This window comes from Phocoena sinus, chromosome X (assembly GCF_008692025.1).
Source record: "Phocoena sinus isolate mPhoSin1 chromosome X, mPhoSin1.pri, whole genome shotgun sequence".
In the NCBI taxonomy this organism is placed as follows: Eukaryota; Metazoa; Chordata; class Mammalia; order Artiodactyla; family Phocoenidae; genus Phocoena; species Phocoena sinus.
In genome coordinates this window covers 36,149,478-36,170,994 of record NC_045784.1, presented here as the reverse complement: position 1 = coordinate 36,170,994, position 21,517 = coordinate 36,149,478, and the positions used below count along the sequence as shown (strand labels likewise).

General features: G+C 49.8%; 1 protein-coding gene across 1 annotated transcript in view; it reads right to left on the bottom strand.

Moving 5' to 3' along the window:
* ATP6AP2 (ATPase H+ transporting accessory protein 2) overlaps positions 1 to 13,548 on the bottom strand; it is a 130,717-nt gene extending 117,169 nt beyond the window's left edge. The window contains exons 1-2 of the mRNA XM_032619070.1: positions 12,968 to 13,548; positions 11,117 to 11,197 (exon numbers count right to left, since the gene is read on the bottom strand). The gene's annotated coding sequence lies outside the window, so the exon portion shown is untranslated. The remainder of the gene's footprint in view (positions 1 to 11,116; positions 11,198 to 12,967) is intronic.
* Positions 13,549 to 21,517: the final 7,969 nt, after the last annotated feature.

The window sequence follows — 21,517 nt, the reverse complement described above, 5'->3', positions numbered from 1 at the left end:
AGAACAAATCGCCGGCCACAGGCGTTAGTTTCTGCAAAAATCCCCCGGGCAATAATGTGTTAAGTGGTGCAATAGCACGTCTTTAAAAATGCACATATCTTAATGTAAAAATACGTCATTGCTCCAAAAACGCAAGCCATCATCCGAATCTCCCGTGAGTCGTAACCTTTTTGCTGGTGGAGGGTCTCGCCTCTATGCTGACGGCTGCTGACTGATCAGGGTGGTAGTAGCTGAAGGTTGGGGTGTCCGTGGCGTGAATCCTTTCCAGAAGGTCTTCAATTGGCTTTGCCCAGATCCATCAGAGGAATCAGTATCTGTGGCAGCTAGAGCCTCATGAAATGTATTTCCCAAATAATAAGACTTGAAAGTCGAAATGACTCCTCGATCCATGGGCCGCAGAATGGATGTTACGTTAGCAGGCATGAAAACAACATGAATCTCGCCGCATATCTCCATCAGAGCATTTGGGTACACTGTCAATGAGCCGTAATATTTTGAAACAGATCTTTTTTTTCTGAGCAGTAGGTCTCAACAGTGGGCTCCATATATTCAGTAAACCATGTTGTAAACAGATGTGCTATTATCCAGGCTTTGTTGTTCTATTTATAGAGCAGAGGCTGAGCAGATTTAGCATAATTCTTCAGGCTCCTGGGATTTTCGGAATGGTAAATGAGCACTGGCTTCAACTTTAAGGTGCCAGCTGCCTCATTAGCTCCTAACAAGAGAGTCACCCTGTCCTCTGAAGCCAGGCACTGACTTCTCCTCTCTAGCTATGAGAGTCCTACATGGCAGCTTCTTCCAATAGAAGGCTGTTTTGTCTACACTGAAAATCTGTTGTTTGGTGTAAACACTTTCATTAATGGTCTTAGCTGGATCTTCTGGGTAACTTGCTGTAGCTTCTATATCAGCCCTTGCTGCTGCACCTTGCACTTTGATGTTCTGGAGACAGCTTCTCTCCTTCAGTCTCATGAACCAACCTCTGCTAGCTTCACACTTTTCTTCTGCAGCTTTCTCACCCCTCTCAGCCTTCACAGAATTGAAGAGAGTTAGGGCCTTGCTCTGGATTAGGCTTTGTCTTAAGGGAATATTGTGGCTGGTTTGATCTTCTATCCAGACCACTAGAACACTCTCCATATCAGCAATAAGGTTGTTTGCTGTGTTATCATTTGTGTGTTCCCTGGAGTAGCACTTCTGATTTCCTTCAAGAACTTTTCCTTTGTATTCACAACTTGGCTAACTGTTTCATGCAAGAGGCCTAGCTTCCGGCCTATCTTGGCTTTCGACGTGCCTTCCTAAGTTCATCATTTCTAGCTTTTGATTTAAAGTCAGAGACATGCGACCCTTCCTTTCACTTGAACATTTAGAAGCCACTGTAGGGTTATTCATTGGCCTAATTTTGATATCGTTGTGTCTTGGGAATAGGGAGGCCCAAGGAGAAGGGGAGAGATGGGGGAATGGCCAGGCAGTGGAGCAATCAGAACGCACACACAACATTTATCGATTAAGTTCGCCATCTTACATGGGTGCGGTTCGTGGCACCCCGAAACAATGACAATAGTAACACCCAAGATCACTGATCACAGATCACCATAATGAATACAATAACAGTAAAAAAAAGTTTGAAATATTGCAAGAATTACCAAAATGCGACTCAGAGAAACGAAGTGAGCAAACGCTATTGCAAAAATGGCACTGTTCAACCGAGGGCTGCTACAAACCTTCAATTTGTAAAAAACACAGTATCTGTGAGGTACAATAAAGCGAAGTGCAATAAATGAGATATGCTTGTATGTTGAAGTCCTAACCCCCCAGGACTTCAGAATGTGACCTTATTAGGATATAAGGTTTGCAGAGGTAATCACGTTAAAATGAGGTCATTAGAGTGGGCCCTAGTCCAGTATGACTGGTGTCCTTATAAAAAGGGGAAATTTGGAGACAGACACACACCAAGGAACGCCAAAGATTGCCAGTAAACCACTAGAATCTAGGCGAGAGGCCTGCGACAGATTCTCCCTCACACTCTCAGAAGGAACCAACCCTGCCCACACCTTGATCTTGGACTTCTAGCCCCCAGAACGATGGGACAAGACATTTCCGTTGTTGACACCACCCAGTTTGCGGTACTTTGTTATGGGGGCCCTGGGAAACTAGTACACCCTCTTTCAAAGCTGTCACTACCTTGTCATCTTCCACTCTGGCAGGAATTAGCCTCCCAGTTCAGAAATCTAGGGAACATGGGCTAGAAGGCAGTTTTTAAAGTCCCCATCCCACCTCTGACTTTTTCCCCAGATGGGTTGAAATGTCCTGTTGCTGATGAGAGGACATCTAGAAATGAATAGTTCTAGCCAAAGGCTTCCAGAATCACATAACTCATCCTGTCTTTGATGGCTGAATGAATGAATCAATGAATGAAGTCATAAATCGCTAATGCCCTTAGCCTTGCTCTAAATAGAAGCTTCTCTGCTTCTGAAATTTTGGCCCACAAACTTTGATGGAAAGCTAAGTGCCAGAAAATAAAAAGGTATACTACCTTTGCTGCCACAAACAGGTGGAGTGAGTGGTGGTCCCTTTGGATAAAGGAACAAATGGATTCAAGGACAGTTAGTGGAATCCAACCTGCTCGCCAACAGAGACACATCTGTGTTTCCCTTACTCTTCCTCCTCCCTGCCTTATTGTAAACTCTTTTGAAGTATCACGTCATCAGTGTACAGCTCAATGAATTTTTACAAAGTAAGCTCACGTGTTCTTCAGCACCAAGGTCAAGATACAGACCGTTACCAGCACCCCAGATGGCCCCTTCATGTCTCCCAGTCAGTAGGTAACCACTCTTCTCATTTCTGCCCCCACAGATTACTTTAGCCTGGTTTTAAACTTTATGTAGATAAAATTATGCAGAATTCGGTCTTTATTGCCTGTCTTCTTTCACTCCACATTCTGTACATGAGAGTGCCTATATATTATACAAAGAAGTACCTTGTCCTTTTTCACTGCTGCATAATATCCCACAACATAAACGCACCACACTTTATTTATCCTTTGTACTTCTGATGAACATTTGGGGAGTCCCTAGTTCGGGGCTAATGGAATAGTGTGATGAACGTTATTTTGCAGGTCTTTTAGTGAACGTATGTACTCATCTGTGGGTATTTCCCCAGGAGGGAAACTGCTGGGTCATAGGGTGAGAATCTGGTCGGTTTAGTGGTTACCGTTCAGTTTTCCATAATGGCTGTGCCAAGTTCTAGCCAATCAGCAGCCTATGAAGTTCCAGTCGCTGCCCATCCTTACCGGTACTTAGTATTAGTTTTGACGTATTAGTCATTCTGATGGGTATACTATGATCTCAGAGTGGTTTGAATTTACATTTCCCGATGACCAAGGTTGTTGAGCACCTTTTCCTGTATGTACTGACTCCTTCCTTTTGATCATTCCTCCCTCCCTTACCTCTCTCTCTTAAAGTCCCCCCTTTTCTTATTCAAGAGTCAGTCACCCAAGCACAGGGAGAGGGGCCTCCTTGGGGCTTAGCAAAGGCAACCGCATCCCCCTCTGCCTATGTCTTTGCTCCCTTATGGTCTCTAAGTGCCACAAATGTCGCTGCCACAACACAGATGGGCCCCAGCAAGGCCGCTGCGTGTGTGTATAAGGAATGTGGTTTACGTATTGTGGCCTTGCCCGGCCTGCCTACCTTGCAGAATTATTTTTCGTTACGTAAGACTCTGCGAAAGGCCTTGAGTTGCCGAGAGAAAAGGCACTGAATAAAATGCAAACTAACAAAAGCACTGATATCAAAAGAATGGGGGGAAATCCATCACGCCCTTGTCACTGGAAGGCTGCTGGCAGACTCATCCCCACCTTACCTAAAAAGCAAGCTCTGCAGGCTCTCAACAGCCTCCTGGCCTCCCCCCGCCTGGCCAAACATTCATTAATTCACCTATCAATTAAGCCCAAGGAGAAGGGGAGACGGGGTGTGAGCAAGGGAGAGGTAGAAAGGCAGGCAGTTGCGCAGAAATTCTGGTTGGTCACAAGCCCTCTTCGATGAACCTTATCCTAGGCTCTCCCACTTTCAGTTGCAGAAAGCAGCAAAGGGGCAAAACCAAGATGCTCAGTTGAATCTAACCATAAGAAAACATCAAACACACCCGAACGGAGTGACATTTTGCAAAAAGGGGCTGTACTTTTCAAAACTGTCAGTATCGGGAACAACAAAGGTCAGGCTGAGAGCTGGTCCAGGCTGAACGGGAGTGAAGTGACCAGGTGGCCGGAAATAACATGTGATCCTGGATAAAACCCTGGAGCAGAGCAATCACTAAAGGGCACAATTTCAGGACAACTGGTGAAATGTGAATATCTGCTCTGTGTTAGATAATAGTATTGCATTAATGTTCAATTTCCTGAATGTGATCATTGTACTGTGATTATGTAAGCAAATGTCTTTGCTCTTTGGAGAATCACACTCAAGATTTAGGAGTGAAGATAGGGAGTTTGGGATTGACATGTACACACTGCTATATATATATATATTTTAGATTAATTGATTGATTTATGGCTGCATTGGGTCTTCGTTGCTGCGCGCGGGCTTTCTCTAGTTGTGGCGAGCGGGGGCTACTCTTCGTTGCCGTGCGCGGGCTTTCCATTGCGGCGCCTTCTCTTGTTGTGGAGCAAGGGCTCTAGGCGCACGGGATCAGTAGTTGTGGCGCATGGGCTTAGTTGCTCCGCGGCATGTGGGATCTCCCCGGACCAGGGCTCGAACCCGTGTCCCCTGCATTGGCAGGCGGATTCTTAACCACTGCACCACCAGGGAAGCCCCACACTGCTATATTTTAAATGGATAACCAACAAGGACCTACTGTATAGCATAGGGAAGTCTGCTCAACGTTATGTAACAACCTAAATGGGAAAAGAATTTGAAAAAGTATAGATACATGGGGGACTGCCCTGGTGGCGCAGTGGTTGAGAGTCCGCCTGCCGATGCAGGGGACACGGGTTCGTGCCCCGGTCCGGGAAGATTCCACATGCCGCGGAGCAGCTGGGCCCGTGAGTCATGGCCACTGAGCCTGCGCGTCTGGAGCCTGTGCTCCGCAACGGGAGAGGCCGCAACAGTGAGAGGCCCGCGTACCGCAAAAAAAAAAAAAAAAAAAAAAAAAAAGAAAGAAAAGAAAGGGGATTCCATCCCCAATTCATGGCAAAATCTTTACCATTCTAAACCCCAGAAACTGGTGGGGTCATGTGATCCACTGCCGGCCAATGAGCTATGAGCTAATTCTGGTGGGGGCCCTCCTTCCTCTTACAGAAGCAACCTTGGAAACACTGACATTCAGCAGGCCCATGCCAGTATAGCTAGAGTTTCTTCCCACTGGTCCATACCCTGCTGTACTGGTTGCTGAATATTTTGAATATCATTTCTGGCTGGAAGGGCCTGTTCTTTGCTATTAGAGATTGTGGACCTGCATGTGATGCCTGGAACTTCAGCAGCCTTTTTGGGACCAGTTGGAGGCTGAAACTGAACACACATACCCAGAAAGGCAGAGCTGAGAAGACTAGAGAGGAGAGGAGAGGAGCCTTGAAGTATCATCTTGGAGCTCTTCCTGTCTTAGGGGTTTCTGTCACCCGCAGCCAAGAGCATCCTAAGGAGGCAGTCTAGAGATAATTTTAGAATCAGGGCCTTGGAAAAGGCCCCCTAACCGAGGGCAATTGGAACAAAAAGGCCTGCCTGTCTCAACACGCCCATCAGAGTCCACGCAGAATGCAGTAATGGGCATGAACTGGTGAATGGGCCCTTTGTGGTGTGGCCCGAGGCATCCTAGGGCATATGGATGAACTAGGGGTCTGGGGTGCCCTCTTCCCCTGTCAGGAAGAGACCACTAGAAAGGCAGAGTCTCTCAACATAGGTTTCAAGGAGTAACCAAGGACACAGAGATCCTGCTAGGAGTCTGGGAGGCAGGGTGATGGAGCGTGGGGTCAGGGCTCCTACAGGAGGAGCATAAACCGAGGTGGAGGCTGTTTCCACAGAGCTCTCTGTGTTGCCATAACAGTTACAATCGCATGAAAGCTTTCAGTTTGTACAGTACTTTTAACTTCCCAGTGTTCACTGAGACGCATCGTCTCACTCCTTCCCTGTAGAATCACAGATCACAGCCTGCTAGGGTATTAAGGGGCCTCAGAGATGACTCTAGATGGGGAGACAAACTCAGAGGGGTCAAGTCACTTTCTCCCCAAAGGGTGAACGAACCTGCTAACTTGGTCTGCCCTCAGTGGATTAAGTACTCCATGTGTTTCTTAAGCACTGGAAAACACGAAAAGGGGTCCCAGAGGTTGGCCTGGTGTTTGTGAAGGTGCTTCTTTCCCCTTCTTCCTGGACTCTGTGCCGCACGGAGACCAGTACGGGGTAACCGCATGCACCACTTGTCCCCATCAGCGTCTTTGTTTTGGCCCAGAGCCGACCCTGACTTAGGACTTGGCATTCGTTACGTACCTCAGAGAGAATCTGCTGGCCCCCAAAGCATTCGTGGGCCTTGTGGGTTGTAAGGATGAATTCGTGGGAAGGTGGAGGAGGGGGGGTTACAGGGCACATCCAGGGAGGCACCCTTCACATGAAAGACAATGTGACGGGCGCCCCCTGGAGGCGTGTGAGGCAGAGGCCCTGTCCATGTCCCACGCAAAGGGACTAGGAATTCTCATCATAAACCATCTCGGCAGACCTTCATAGCCACCCTGGAGGCCACCAACAGGCAGCTCCTGGACACAGTGACTATCCTGGCATGGTCACCAGTGCAGAGTGGGGCAAAAGTACTGGAAGCTTAAGACACTAGGATCAACCCTTGATCAACGACGGAAGGAATCTGGTGTATACATAGCGCAGCTTCGCTGCTCTTCAGTCGACAACTCTGGAGTGGCTCCTGCAGAGTCTCCCGGGGGCTCCAGCACGATTGAGCCCCAGAAGCCCACCTGCCCCTCAGCTCACCCTTCACTGGTTTCCTTCCCCTCCCCCTCACCGTGCTTCCTGGGGGTCACTTCCCAAAGGAACTCCCTGCACCCAAGGCTTCATTTTCAGGCTCTGCTTTTAGAAGGAACTCAGATTCAGACGTCAAGGTCCTCCCTTCCCGAGGATCGCCACAGCGCCTTCCTCTTTGCCACCCTACCCCCGCACGCCCTTCCTCGCCACGGTCATCTCAGCTGCAGTGTCTTCTCTCCTGGATCTCACACCCCAGCCCACGTGACCTCCTAAGAGTAGCCCTGCGCTGCCCAGATTCTGTCTCTCATCTTCCTGCTGCACTCACCCCCACTACGATGTCAAGCAGAATTTCTCGAGTAACTTGGGGAAATGGGAAAGTCTACCCCCAGATCTGGACTTAACCCAGAGGAAGGAAAAAGGGAACGAAATAGCAGTAGTCGTGTTATTCGCTCTTTTACTTAACAGCATCTCTCACGATTCCCAGCAGATAGGAGAGGTGACAGATTCAAGCTGGCCACCCATGCTTTCACACTCCTCCCACAGATAGGACAGAGACTAGGCTCTTGTTGCACCCCCTTTCAATCTGGGTGGCCTTTGTGACTTCGTTTTTTGTGCGTGTGTGTGGTATGCGGGCCTGTCACTTCTGTGGCCTCTCCCGTTGCGGAGCACAGGCTCTGGACGCGCAGGCTTAGCGGCCATGGCTCACGGGCCCAGCCGCTCCGCGGTGTGTGGGATCCTCCCGGACCGGGGCACGAACCCAGGTCCCCTGCATCGGCAGGCGGACTCTCAACCACTGTGCCACCAGGGAAGCCCCTTTGTGACTTCTTTGACGAATAGAGTACGGCAGAAGGGATGCTGTGCCCATTTTGGTGCCCAGGCCTCAAGAGATCGGCAGCTTCCAATTCCTGTCTCTTGCAGCGCTCACTCTTACAGTCACCACGTACAAAGTCACACTCACCTACTGGAGGGGTCCGGAGTGGCATAAAGAAGGAGTGCAGCCCAGTGACCCAAACGTTCTAGGCTTTCCTGCCCAGGCACTCGTCATGGTCCACCTTGACCTTCCTGACCAGCCAAGCAGCCAGCGAATACCACTGAGTGATCACAGCGATGCCAGGAGGAGCAAAAGAATCGCCCAGGGACTTCCCTGGTGGCGCAGTGGTTAAGAATCCGCCTGCCAATGCAGGGGACACGGGTTCGAGCCCCGGTCCGGGAAGATCCCACATACCGTGGAGCAACTAAGCCCGTGCACCACAACTACTGAGCCTGCACTCTAGAGCCCGCGAGCCACAACTACTGAGCCCGTGTGCCACAACTACTGCAGCCCACATGCCTAGAGCCCGTGCTCCGCAGCAAGAGAAGCCACCGCAACGAGAAGCCCGCGCACCGCAAGGAAGAGTAGCCCCCGCTCGCCGCAACTAGAGAAAGCCCGCGCGCAGCGACGAAGACCCAATGCAGCCAATAAATAAATTTATTTATTAAAAGTAAAAAAAAAGAATTGCCCAGCCGAGCCCTGCCTGAATTCTGAGTTGTGAGATATAATAAAATGGTTTCCTTTGGAAGCCACTAAGTTTGGGGATTGTCTATTACACAGCAATAGATAACGGGAACAGTAGGCAATGAAGAAATGTTTCCTGAATGAAGGAACGAAGGAAGGGAAGGGAAGGAGGGGGCGCATAGAGGAGTTGAGAGAGGGGAGGAAGGCAGTTCCCAGTTGTTCTCGGGAGGCTGCACCGGTGCTGAGAAAATGTCAGGCACTTGCAATGCTCATAACCCCATTTTAAGGAGAGCCAGGTTCCTTTTGCATAAGCTGCTACCTGTGTTTTGTGTCATTTAACTCTGTTACCCTGTTACCACTGATTGGATCAGGAATCGGCACCCCAGAAAAATATGAAGCATCCTGCCTGAGAACTCTGTCCAGCCCGAGCGGGGCTGGTGGGCCCATGTGGTGTGGCGCGGAGCCCACCCGATCAGATCGAAGTGCCCAGGTCCAAGTCTGGGCACCTTGAGAGCAGGTGGTAGAAGTCAAGACAAGCTGGGTCTCGAGAATGGAGGTGGCCCTGGAGTCTGGAACAGCCAAGGACGAGACCAGATGACAAGTGTGGCCTCGCCTGCTGCAGTTTCCAGAACCAAGGCAGGAGCTCTCTGCTCACGCTTGGCCTTCCGGGGGCTTCCGTAAACCCCAGCACCTGTGCTAGCCTCACTGCGTCTCATTCTGCCTTACAACTCCAGAGCGCCTAAGAGGATGAAAAGTCAAGTGAATAGTGCGTCTGCATGCACGTGCTTCAGAAGTGCATTTGTGTGTGCGTCTGTGGCTTGTACGTGCAAGCATGTGAGTGAGCGGTTTGCTAGGATCTCTGGGCTTAAACCTGGGAGCTAAGATATCCCCCCTTCCCCACATTTCCTCTTAGAAAAGACACTTTCTTTACAATTTCCACTCTGGCGGTGTAAAGAGCTCGCCGCTGTTGTAAACGGTAAGGGGTGGGACAGTGGTTTTGAAGTAAGTTTAAGCCTCATAGTCTTTTGTTTCAAACAGAATGTTAGTGAGAGGCCAATAAGATAAATCAGATAAAAGCCATGCTGCTCTGATTTGGGCGTAGGAAGAGAGACAGGGGCACAGAGCCTAATCATCGGCACCCTTGGCCTTGAGGAGGACCCCGGGGTTCCCTAAGACTCTGTAGAGTTCAGAGGTAGAGAAGAGTACCCTGGATGAAATTGGAACCCTTGGATTCTAGGCCCCTCTCTGCCACTAATTAACTCTATGACCTAATCTCGCCTAACTTTTTAAACTATTGAATGGGGATCGTACCCATTAGGACGCTCTCAGCAGTGTAGCCAATAAAAAGCATTTTAAACAATAAGGGTATATTAATCTTGCATATGACAGGAAGCTCAGAGGCAGGTGGTCTTGGGTTTGATGGCCAAAGAGGTCATCAAGGAGCCAGGCTCTTTCTACCTTTCTGTTCCATCATCCCCTCACAGTCACAAAATGGCTGCTGCTGCTCCAATAGCTCATATCCTTACAACAGCATCTGAAAGCTGTAGAACGTGGATGGGTGATGGTGGCAGCAATCTCCATAAGCATTTCTCTTCTTTCGAGGAGAAAAATACTTCTGAGAAACCCCCCCACCAGAATCCCTGTTAAGCTCTATTGGCCCGGACAGGGACGTCCCTAAACTAAATCATCACGAAGTAATGTTTGCAAAAAAACTAGAGTTACCATATATGATCCAGCAATCCCACTCCTGAGCATATATCCGGGAAAGACGAAAATGCTAATTCGAAAAGATACATGCACCTCAATATGCATAGCAGCACTATTTACAATAGCCGAGACATGGAAGCAACTTAAGTGTCCATCGACACATGAATGGATAAAGAAGATGTGGCGTATATACACAATGGAATATTACTCAGCCATAAAAAAGAACGCAATAATGCCATTTGCAGCAACATAGATGGACCCAGAGATTATCATACTAAGTAAACCAGACAGAGAACAACAAATATCATTATATCACTTATATGTGGAATCTAAAAAAAATGACACAAATGAACTTATTTACAAAACAGAAATAGACCCATAGAAAACAAATTTATGGTTGCCAAAGGGGAAGGGGGGAAGGGATAAATTAGGATAAATTAGGAGCTTAGGATTGATATATACACACTACTATATATACAATAGATAAACAAGGACCTACTGTATAGCACAGGGGGCTGTATTCAATAGCCTGTAATAACACATAATGGAAAAGAATCTGAAAAAGAATAGATATATACGTATAACTGAAGCACTGTGCTGGACACCTGAAACTAATACAACATTGTAAATCAACTAGAATTTTCTTAAAAAAGAAAAAAAAGAAGTAATGTTTGTACCATGATTGGCTTAGGGTAATTATGAATCATCTGGGGTTAAGATTGCCTTCCATGAACACACTGCCATCCAATATCAGGAAAAATCTGGACTTCCATCAGCAAGCAACGAGGGAGGTAGCTACTGATGAGCTCAAGGAGATGCAGCTGTCTGCCCTGCAACCCTCACATTTTCAGCAGCTGTAAAGGTCCTACCAGATATTGACAGTGAAAACGCTTTGTCCACTAAAGGGACGGAAAGACACTCAGAACCAAAGTTGTGCTCTAAGGTCTTGAGCATTGAGGCTTACCTGATACAGGTGAGCACAATAGCGCTGGCTGAGAACCCTCTGTTTCCTGGTGACTTTGACTCTCCACCCCTCAGGACCAGGCTGTAGGGAGAGAAGATTTAACCCAAGTTGAGGACGTAAATCACAGCCCTGGTTCCCTTCCTCAGCAGGCAACCAGCATTCCGAGCCGTCAGATCTAATGATCTAATCTAATCTCCTCACCTGAGTTGTGCACTGATTATCAGACTGTGTGCAGGATCCATGTGTGGATGGACACTGCTCCTAGTCAAGCTTCATCTGAGCTAGAAACGTGGAGACACGTGGCAGTGCAGTTCGTGGTCCCGGTGCACACCGGCCCTTAATAAACGCTTCTGCTGATAAGGAACACCAGGGGCCTCCCTGCTGCGGACACTTCTGAGCACTGATTTTTTTTTTTAACCTCCCCCCAACCCCAAGACATAAGTCTCCAATTTGTGAATCCAACCTCTTTCGGCAGGGTTTAGGAACACAATATATATAGTCCTTACAACTTATGACAGAGGACGCAAGGATTAGACCCCTATTATACATACCGTGAGAAAATATGGAGGTACAGTGGTTATTGATGTGAGAAGGTGGAAATTCACAGCTGATTAAGGTTTTATAGAGTATCTGGGGTGGAGTTTTAGGCTGGCGCTAATTGACCTAAGCCAGTTTGGTCTTGCAAAAAACCCCATTAGGTTCTTTCTGGTAAGTCTCTGTACCTTTTTCGAGGTGGGCGAGGGAGTAGGGCCTCTCTCCACACCATGCCACCAGGATATTGTGAAAGGAAGTCTTCAGGCCAAGTTCTGAACAAGCTACGCAAAGCAGCCATATAACTGGTTCTGTGAATTCCGTGACGTTCCAGCCCTCCATCCTTTAAAAGCTCCAGCAGCCGCCTCTCAGGAAAGTTTGCCTGAGGCAAATGCAAGGAAAGTCTTGCAGCGGGATTCTCTAACCTTCTAGTCCGACTCCAGGCGCGCACAATCCACCACATCAGCTGCTAGATGCACGCAGGACCACTTAAGAATCAAGCCCATGGTGCCGTTCCTACGAGAACCAACCACGGAGCACACCAGATTTTCCCGGTCTGCACCTGCAAGAGCTGAAGCACCGCTCCTGTTCCTGACCAATCCCCCCGCCTCGAGCTGCTTCCGCCAGTGGGAACTCGTTTCTAAGGCCCTTTATACTAATGAACAAGAGCTCTGGTGCTGATTGAAGCTCAGGTCTTGGGGGGCTCTGGAGCGTGGACTCGTGATAAAATGGCCGACTATTCCTAAATGCGTGTCCCCAATTAGGCCGACTACCTTCTCCTAAAGTAGATGAAACCGAACAGATACATACATCCGGACACGGAATTTACATTACAGACACATAACAACTGTACGTTTCCTGCTCCTGTTGACACAGATAAAAGAGCCCGTGACAATTTAGCACCCCCTGTGGTGAAGTTTGGAACCGCCCAATTAGAAAGGAAAAAAATGCTCTGGGTTCAGCCAGCCAGCTTTTTACAGATTAGAGTGTTTTATAGCAAGACAACGGTGGCCAGAGGGAGGGGCTCCCTGACCTTCGGCCTCAATTAGGGCAGTTCCGCTGGCCCACCGGATTGGACGGCCTTTAAAATTTTGAAAACCTCTGGAATAGCCCCTGCGGAGAAGAGGGAAGAAAAGAGGCATGGGAGGAGAGGTGGGAGGAGATGCAGCAGGAAAGGAGGCCAGGCTGGCCTCTGTGCGGAGGCAGGAATCCTGAGGAATGCCCCCGTTGCGATTTGGCGAAACCTCAGTTCAGCCGTCCTCCGGGGGAGGCAGGGTGATGGTAGCGGCTGTGTTCCCTCTTCCGGAAGGAAGGACTTACACCCTCGGCTGCTGGAGGGCTGCCTGCAGCCTGACTTCAGCTGTCAGCCCTTCCCCAAGGCTGAAGAAACCGCCCTGCCCGGGGCCATGCCGGCTTCTGGAGCAGCCCACGCCAGCCTCCGGAGGCTCACCCCTCCAGCCCAGTTCCGAACCACTCCGAAGGGTCACCCCAGCTCCGGAGCTCCCTGTGGGGTCAGCCGAGGCTTCCGTCGGGCTACCGTTGTAGTTCAGTTTCCTCCTTTGCTGGCTTCGGCTTCCAGCCCCTCCCTTCTCCAGGTGCTGATCCTAGAATGCTAACAAAATGTCCCGCATGCTAATCTCCGTCTCGGCATCTGCTTCCCCAGGAAACCCGACCTGCAACACCACGGGTGGGTGGCTCTGCCCGCCTGAGATCGCGGAGCCGGGACAGAGCGTGCTGGCACCGGAGCCCAGGACCCCTCGGGGGGAGAAAATAGGCAATAACCAGCTTTAACGACCAGCTAGTTTGCTGACCTTTCCTGGTCTGCAACCAGGAGCTGCCAGCTCCAGCTGCCTCTCCCGGCCTCCGCGGGCCCTCTCTCAGGACGTTAACCCCAGGTTTCTGGCTGCGTGCAGGCTCAAATCTCCCTTTTCCCTAGGAGCGCAGTCTCCCACATCCTGTGGGTTTGCCGGCTTAAAACCATAGGGGGCAAGAGAACGGAAGAGAAGAATGAGGACACCGAGAGGGGGAGGGGAAGATGAGGAGGAGCGCGCCCCTCGTATGTAAAGGATGGCCCCTCTTACATGCAAAAATGTGACAATTGACCCCCTCCCCCCGAACAGCTCACTCCTGCCCTGAAAGTGTTAATTCACCTCGTAGCGGGGAGGCCGGCCTCCCCACAGGCTATTTCCCCGGGCCTGCCCGGCTGGGGATCAGGCCCATTGTTAATAAGTAATGACAGCCCAGCTCCTCCGCGGATTCCCCTGGGCTTTTGTGTCAGAAACGTCTTCCCTCGCTGCCGCTCGAGCTGACAGGCTCCGGCTCCCGGCAGGCAGCTGCGAACATGGGCCAGCCTCCGCCAGGACGCCTCGCGTCACCGGGCCCAGAGCCCCAGGGCAACGGAGAGGGCGGTAATCCCACCGCTCCTCCCTTCTCAGGTGAGGATGACCTCAGCTGTCTGCAGGGACCTGCGGGGGAGGGGCGAACCTCGTGGCCTCCTTTAGCGAGGGGTGGAGCCGTGCCCTGGTGAGTGGTAAATTCCTGAGGCCTTCAGCAGGAAGTTCTTTTCTGTGTCTGCCCTAAGTAACCCAGCACATTTAGCACTTCCATTCGCCCAGAAAGGGTTCACAAGTGAAAGCATTCTGGAACCTTCGGGAGAAAAAGAAAATGTTTGTTCCACCTTGCCAATGAGAGGTCCTCCTGTTTCGGAGGCCCCATAGGTTTTATTGTTATTCAGGCCTGGTGATGCCAACAGAGCAGGAGATGACGGCCATAGAGAAGATAATTGGTTATACTTACAAATCCCAAGAGGAGGGGGCAGGCTAGGCCACGGGGGGAGGGGCACACGGGGAAGCACTGGGGTTGGCCGGGAAGCAGAGGGAGAACGGGAACTGGCGGGCAAGAGCCTTTATCGTGGTTTCTGTGAAAAGGAACAGGCAAGGCAGGGTAAGCAGGTTTAGGATTGGCTAGTTGGAATAATCTCAGTGGGCTCCAGGGCACTGGGGCTGTCCCTAGCTGTCTGATCAGGGCAGGGGGATAGTGGCCTGGAGTGTGAGAGTCAGACAGGGTGAGGGATGCAGGTGCTGGATTGGTTGGTTTGCATTTGAAAGGTACACTCAGACAAGTTGTTTGTTTACTATCTCTAGGAACTGGCAAATCCTGGGAGGGGCAGTCCCTCCAGGGTCAGCAAAAGCCCCAGATGTCAAAGCATCAGAACACAAAAAAGGCTTGGTTAATACAGGTTTATAAACTGTCTGGAATAGTGTTCAGTTTATTGCTATTATTATTTGAAATCCACTCATAGCACGCTCCTAGCAGCATTATTAATAAGAGAAGCTAGAAAACCCAAATATCCATCAGTATAAGAATGGTTAAGTGGGTTTCCCTGGTGGCGCAGTGGTTGAGAGTCTGCCTGCTGATGCAGGGGACATGGGTTCGTGCCCCGGTCCGGGAAGATCCCACATGCCGTGGAGCAGTTAGGCCCGTGGGCCATGGCTGCTGAGCCTGCGCGTCCGGAGCCTGTGCTCCGCGACGGGAGAGGCCACAACAGTGAGAGGCCCACGTACCGCAAAAAAAAAAAAAAAAAAAAAAAAAAGAATGGTTAAGTAACAATGGGCTCGCCGTACTGTGGAATAGTATACAGCAAATAAAAAGACATACCTACGTGCACTGATGTCTACTGTTTATGAAGACGTGCTACATTGTTTTAAATTGTAGAATAGTTCACATACACAGTATGATCCCATTTATGTAAAAACAAAATGAATTATAACAAATCTTTAGGTGGTATACGTACACACAAGTACATAAATGAATAGGGAAAAAAATGGCTGGAAGAATACACCCCTAAGAGTCAGCAGTTTTTACCTCTGGGGAGGGTTCTTTGGGAAACAGGTGTAAGATGGACTCAGGAGTGTCAAGGGTTTATTGGGGAAACAGCCCTGAAAGGAGCAGGGTGGAAGCAGGATTGGGCGGGGGAGCCGGCAGGCGCCAGTGCAGATCTGAACAGCTCCCAGCAAAGGGAGCCCATTAGAGGAGCCCCATTTGGCGTTAATGGCCAGCCGCAAGTGCCACCAGCTTGCTCAGACGTCGGCTGGAGCCACCACCAGCGCTGTAGCGCTAGCTGGACGGTGAGGCTGTCACCTGACCAGACTCCGAGTGGCTGGAGGAGGATCAGAGCAGCTCAGCTCCCCGTCTGCTAAGAGGACATAGAGTATGGGAAGGAGGAGGTGACGGGGAAACTTTTACTTTCCTAGCCCTCGACTTTGTACTTGGAGACTGTATCCGTCTGTGTAAGTTACCAACAGAGGGACAGACAAATATTCTGACTGGCTCGTAACTGACTCCTCCTTCATATCGCAAGTCCTTGCCGGCTCTCAGCAGCTGCAGTGGCCCAGGAATCCACCCAGCTGCAGCATTTACCCAGGTTTTCTTCTTCTCCTACTGGCTCTAGCTAAGAAGAGCATATGCTCGTACGCACTCTCTCCTCTTCCGACTACGCACTAACATTCCTTTCTAGGAACGGGTTTGCAGCACTCTGCGGACTCAGTGTGCCAGGTGCAACACTAATGCTGGGGGCGGAAGAAAGAGCTTAGGTCCTCTCAAGGGAGATGGAGAGTCACATTTGCAGCTTCACGCTTTTCAGGGCAGTGTGTGCTCCTTGCAGAAGGAGAATTTCAAGCGAGGGGCATTAGCATCCTGGAGGAGGGGGGCATGGTTCTGGCCATCCTGAGCATGGTTCAGCTCGAGGAAGGCTTCTTAGACGTGTGGCATTAGGACTTGGACTTGAAGGATGGAGAAGGAAGGAAAGAGCATTCTAGTCAAAGGGAGCAGCAGGAATAAAGGCAGGGAGGTGGGAATATGCAGTATATTTATAGGTTCCAATATAATTCAAAAGTCCAGACGTCAGGGCTTCCCTGGCGGTGCAGCGGTTGAGAGTACGCCTGCCGATGCAGGGGACGCGGGTTCGTGCCCCGGTCCGGGAAGATCCCACATGCCGCGGAGCGGCTGGGCCCGTGAGCCATGGCCGCTGAGCCTGCGCGTCCGGAGCCTGTGCTCCGCAACGGGAGAGGCCACAGCTTCTTCCAGGATTGGGTCTCCCTTCATCTTGCCATATGGCCTCCCATGGTGTTGGATTTATGGCCAAATTCCAAACAATGACTCCCCCTGCAGCTCCAGAGTGCTTACAAGATGGCTGCCACTGTTCCCAGCCTCACATCCTCACACCACACTGACCGGGGAAAGGAGAACCACTCTTTCCAGCAACTACGAAGGAAGACACTGTTAGCCTCACTTTCCCATAAACTCCAGCAAACGTCTCCTGACATCCCAAAGGCTATAGTGGGGTTATGTGCCTATCCCTGGACCAATCACTGAGGCCACAGTGGATTTCTGGGCCCTAGAGGAACATCATGGTTAGAGGTAGCTTCAGCTTAAAGATCATGCCAATTCCTGTGGGGCAAACAAGTCTCAGAACTTACCATTTACTCCTAAATCTAGAATAGGAGTTGAGATACGAACGTAGCAAAAGCCTTCAAAAGCATCGTTAGAGGAAAAGACAGGACAACACAGAGATCTATAATTTTTTTCCCTGCTACACTTTAATTGCCCTTCGCTGGCATGCACTGCATAAATTAAGAGCTAGTTAATGCCGTAATGCGTAAAACAATTTCATGCGTCTTAAATATTGCACTTGTACTTTAATTCCACATTAAGTGGTCCCCTGAAATTTTTAAATTTACAAAGTCACTGCTGTGCTACATGAAAAAGGTGCTAATTAAGTGTTAATCAGTAGCCAAATAACCTGCCCTGAACCCTGCCCAAGGTCTCCAAAATGACCCATTGCCAGAGAACATGATGTGATGGCCACAGAACAGAGAATGCAGACACAGACGCGAAATGTTTTCTTAGCCACATCCCAGCCTATTAAGGCAGATTTGCCTATTATGCAGTTCTAATTAAATGACATCCACTATAGTGGGCGCAAAGCTAATAATAATAATAGTATTTAATACTGGCAGAACTTTCCAAATTCAAAACACAGGGAAAACTAATAGGTAGGCATCCCTTTCTGGAAAAGGAGAGGACATCTTTTGGGTGGCCTGCTACAAATCCAAAGAATGCATAAAATATAAAGAAATGGTTCCTCCCTTTAAGGGATTCGCCATCTTATAAACCCGTGCTACTCAAAGTGTGGTCCGTGGACCAGTGCTTGTCCACAATAAAAAAAAGCACAGAAATTGAGAGTAACCATTCTGGAAGCCTGAAGGCAACTTGACCTTGCTGCGACATCCAAGCGGGTGATCAGTGGACTCTTGTTGAACAGGAAATAGGTGGGTTCAAACTTCCACGGTGAGTGACATGTGGCATAAGCTCCATAATCATCGTACATAGTAGGGCCGCAAATATCAGTTTGTGAGGGACTGGAAATTAAACACACACACACACACACACGTTTTTCACCAGAGATGGTTTGAGAAGCGCTTTCATAGACCGATCGGTGTAGAATTAGGGGATGCAGTTTTATATCTATATAACTGAATCACTGTGCTGTACACCTGAAACTAACACAACGTTGTAAATCAACTATACTTCAATTTTAAAAGATTCTTTTTTAATAGTAAAAAGTAAAACAAAAAGGGGGGAGGGGGACGCAAGTTTAGTTACATCCCAACGAAGAAAGGAGAGGAGGCTTAAAGCATGCTATTTCACACCTCTATATTTTCCCTCGTGCTATTTCTCTGTTTGGAGTGTTCTGTGTGTCCCCAGCCCCTCCACTTCCTGCCCAACCTTGATTCCGTCTCAGTCTCTGGCAAACCTGGCGGAGACTTCTTCCTTGGAGAAGGCTTCACTCAGCCCCCCAGCAATGGAGCCCCTCCCCACTCTGGGCTCACCTCCCCCCCCCCCCATCCCGCCCACACTGTATTACTGCACTTTCTACACTGCACTGAGTTCATTTCCGTCACTTTGCCCGGCAGGGCCAACCTTGAAGGTAAGGCTGATGCTTTCTGGTTTTGAATTCCTAATGCAGAGCACATAGTAGAGGCTCATTAAATGTTTATCAAATTCAATTTTTTAAAATTGTGTAAAGTATGCATAACAAAAAATCTACCATTTTAACCAATTTTGAATGTCCAGTGGCATTTAGTCCACTTGTTGCTGTACAACCATCACCACCATCCCTCTTCAGAACTTTTTCATCTTGCAAAACTGAAACTCCATCCCCATTAAACACTAACTCCCCATTCTCCCCTCCCCATCGAGCCCCTGGCGACTACCATTCTGCTTTCCGTCTATGAATTTGACTACTCAAACGATGGAATCCTAGAATACTTGTCCTTCTGTGATTGGCTTATTTTACTTAGCGTGTCTTCAAGCTTCATCCATGTTGTAGCATGTGTCAGAATTTCCCTTCTTTTTTAAGTGAATTCTGTTTAAAAATCTTCAAAATTGGGCTTCCCTGGTGGCGCAGTGGTTGAGAGTCCACCTGCCGATGCAGGGGACACGGGTTCGTGCCCCGGTCCGGGAAGATCCCACATGCCGCAGAGCGGCTGGGCCCGTGAGCCATGGCCGCTGAGCCTGCGCGTCCGGAGTCTGTGCTCCGCAACGGGAGAGGCCACAACAGTGAGAGGCTCGCGTACCGCAAAAAAAAAAAAAAAAAAAAAAAAAAAATCTTCAAAATTATCATGCAGTTTTGCAATGAGTAGGGAGGGCGTTCCTCCACCCCCCACCCCCATTCTGCTTGGAATTGAAGCAGAGAAGAACAGATGGAAGGGTATTGATAACCCAGGAGGTGGCAGCAGAAAACAAGGGGGCCCTATGTTCCACAGAGTTCCTCGGTGCCATTTCTGGCTCCTGTTTGCTCTGGTTCCCGCTCAGCTGTTTAGCCTCTTGAAAGTCAAAGTTCCCAATTCTGGACAGCGTGCCCAGCTAGGAACAGGCCTGAGAGGCCTTCTGACCGTGGATGGCAGGGTACAAATGACAGTAGAAATGGACTTGAAGTCCTAGCTGTGATTCCACCAATACCCTCTGGGTGACCTTGGGCAAGTCACCTAACCTCTCTGAGCCTGGTCTGTAAAACTGGAAAGATAATACAGTGTACCTTACAGGATTGTTGAGGGGATCTGATGAGACAATGCACATAAACCACTTGGTCAACTTTCAAGTACTGCATGTAGGACTTCCCTGGTGGCGCAGTGGTTAAGAATCTGCCTGCCAATGCAGGGGACACGGGTTCCAGCTCTGGTCCAGGAAGATCCCACATGCCGCGGAGCAACTAAGCCCGTGCGCCACAACTACTGAGCCTGCGCTCTTGAGCCTGTGAGCCACAGCGACTGAGCCCATGTGCCACAACTACTGAAGCCCACGTGCCTAGAGCCCGTGCTCCACAACAAGAGAAGCCACCGCAGTGAGAAGCCCACACACCGCAACAAAGAGTAGCCCGCCCTCGCCGCAACTAGAGAAAGCCCACACGCAGCAACGAAGACCCAATACAGCCAAAAGAAAAAAAAAAAAAAAAAAAAAAAGTACTGCATCTGCTAGTCATGGCTGGGCTTGGGGGTTAATGAAAGATGTTGCTTCTGCATGGCTCACGCGCTACACTGTGGGCTCCTCCAGGGCAAGCCACTCTGCTCCTTCGTTTTTGTCACCAGCACCCAACCCACTACCCAGCTCATGATTCCAACCTGAGTTCGCTGATGCGAACTGATGCCCCCCCAGTGGCTTTCCGTTGGCCAGTTCCAGCCAACAGCGAGGCCCCGTCAAGAACTCAGAGGGCAGGAGGAGAATGAGGTGAAGGTTTATTCCCCAACTTCCTCCCTGTGAAATCTGCTTGGGCTGACTGACCCTTCCACTGAAGGTCCCTGCTCATTTTAAGGTGGCCTTCTCTACCCACCTCTGGACCCAGGGTGGTTAAAAAAAAAAAAAAAAAAAAAAAAAAACCACCACTGCTAACAGCTTCTGCTTCCTGTGCTATCCCTGTGGTTCCCCAGCACACACATCTTTGTGGACGGTCCCTTTGTATGTAAATACTCGTCAAAACTATCCCAACTGCTTCCCGTTGGGACTCTGCCTGACCCAGTACTGTGGAGTCAGGGCCATTCCAAGCAGGGCAAGTACTGCGCCCCCCTCTCCTGCAGCCCCCTCCGAGTTAGCTCTTCTCATCTCAAGCTGTAGTGGAAGGAAACCAAGAAGATGAGAGCTGAGCCTGGGGAAATCTGGATGTCACGAGAGGCCCTGATGAGCTCTTTGGGTTGTATCCCTGGGCTTGGGTGTGTGTGGGATGGAGGGGAAAAAGGAAGCACAGGAAAGTCGCATTTGCTACTTGTCTGTGGGTGCACACGCCCCATCCCTCACGGCCTCCATGTTGATTGACCATCATTAAAGTGGAGCCTGACTTCAGGAGTCTCTCTCTGTTCCAGGTGGCTCAGGGGCCTGCAGCCTGTCTGGAACATCAGAGTATGACAGCCACCGCATTCTCCTCTTCGAGAATCTGCCTGAGCCGCCTTCCCAAAGATGCTGCTCCCCAGCCCCCACTGAGGGGCCAGGGGCACAAGACCCTCCCTTGGCTACAGCTGATTGGATAAGGGATGGACACGTGACCCAACTGGACCAATCAGGTGCTCCCCCAGGGCCTTGGGACACCTTGGCGGTTCTAGGCAGTTTTTGTTGGCTGCTTGAAAGCCTTGCGCCAGGCACAGTGTGAGCCGAGAGGAGAAGGAAGTGAACAGACCAGGAGGGCCACCTGAGGCAGCCATTTTCCACTGTGTGCACAGAGCAACAGAAAAAGCTGAGAGAGAAGAGAGAAGCCGTCCAGGAGGAAAGCAGAGGTCAGAGACCTCAGAGCAGCAGAGATAGAGAAAGGAGAGGATGGAG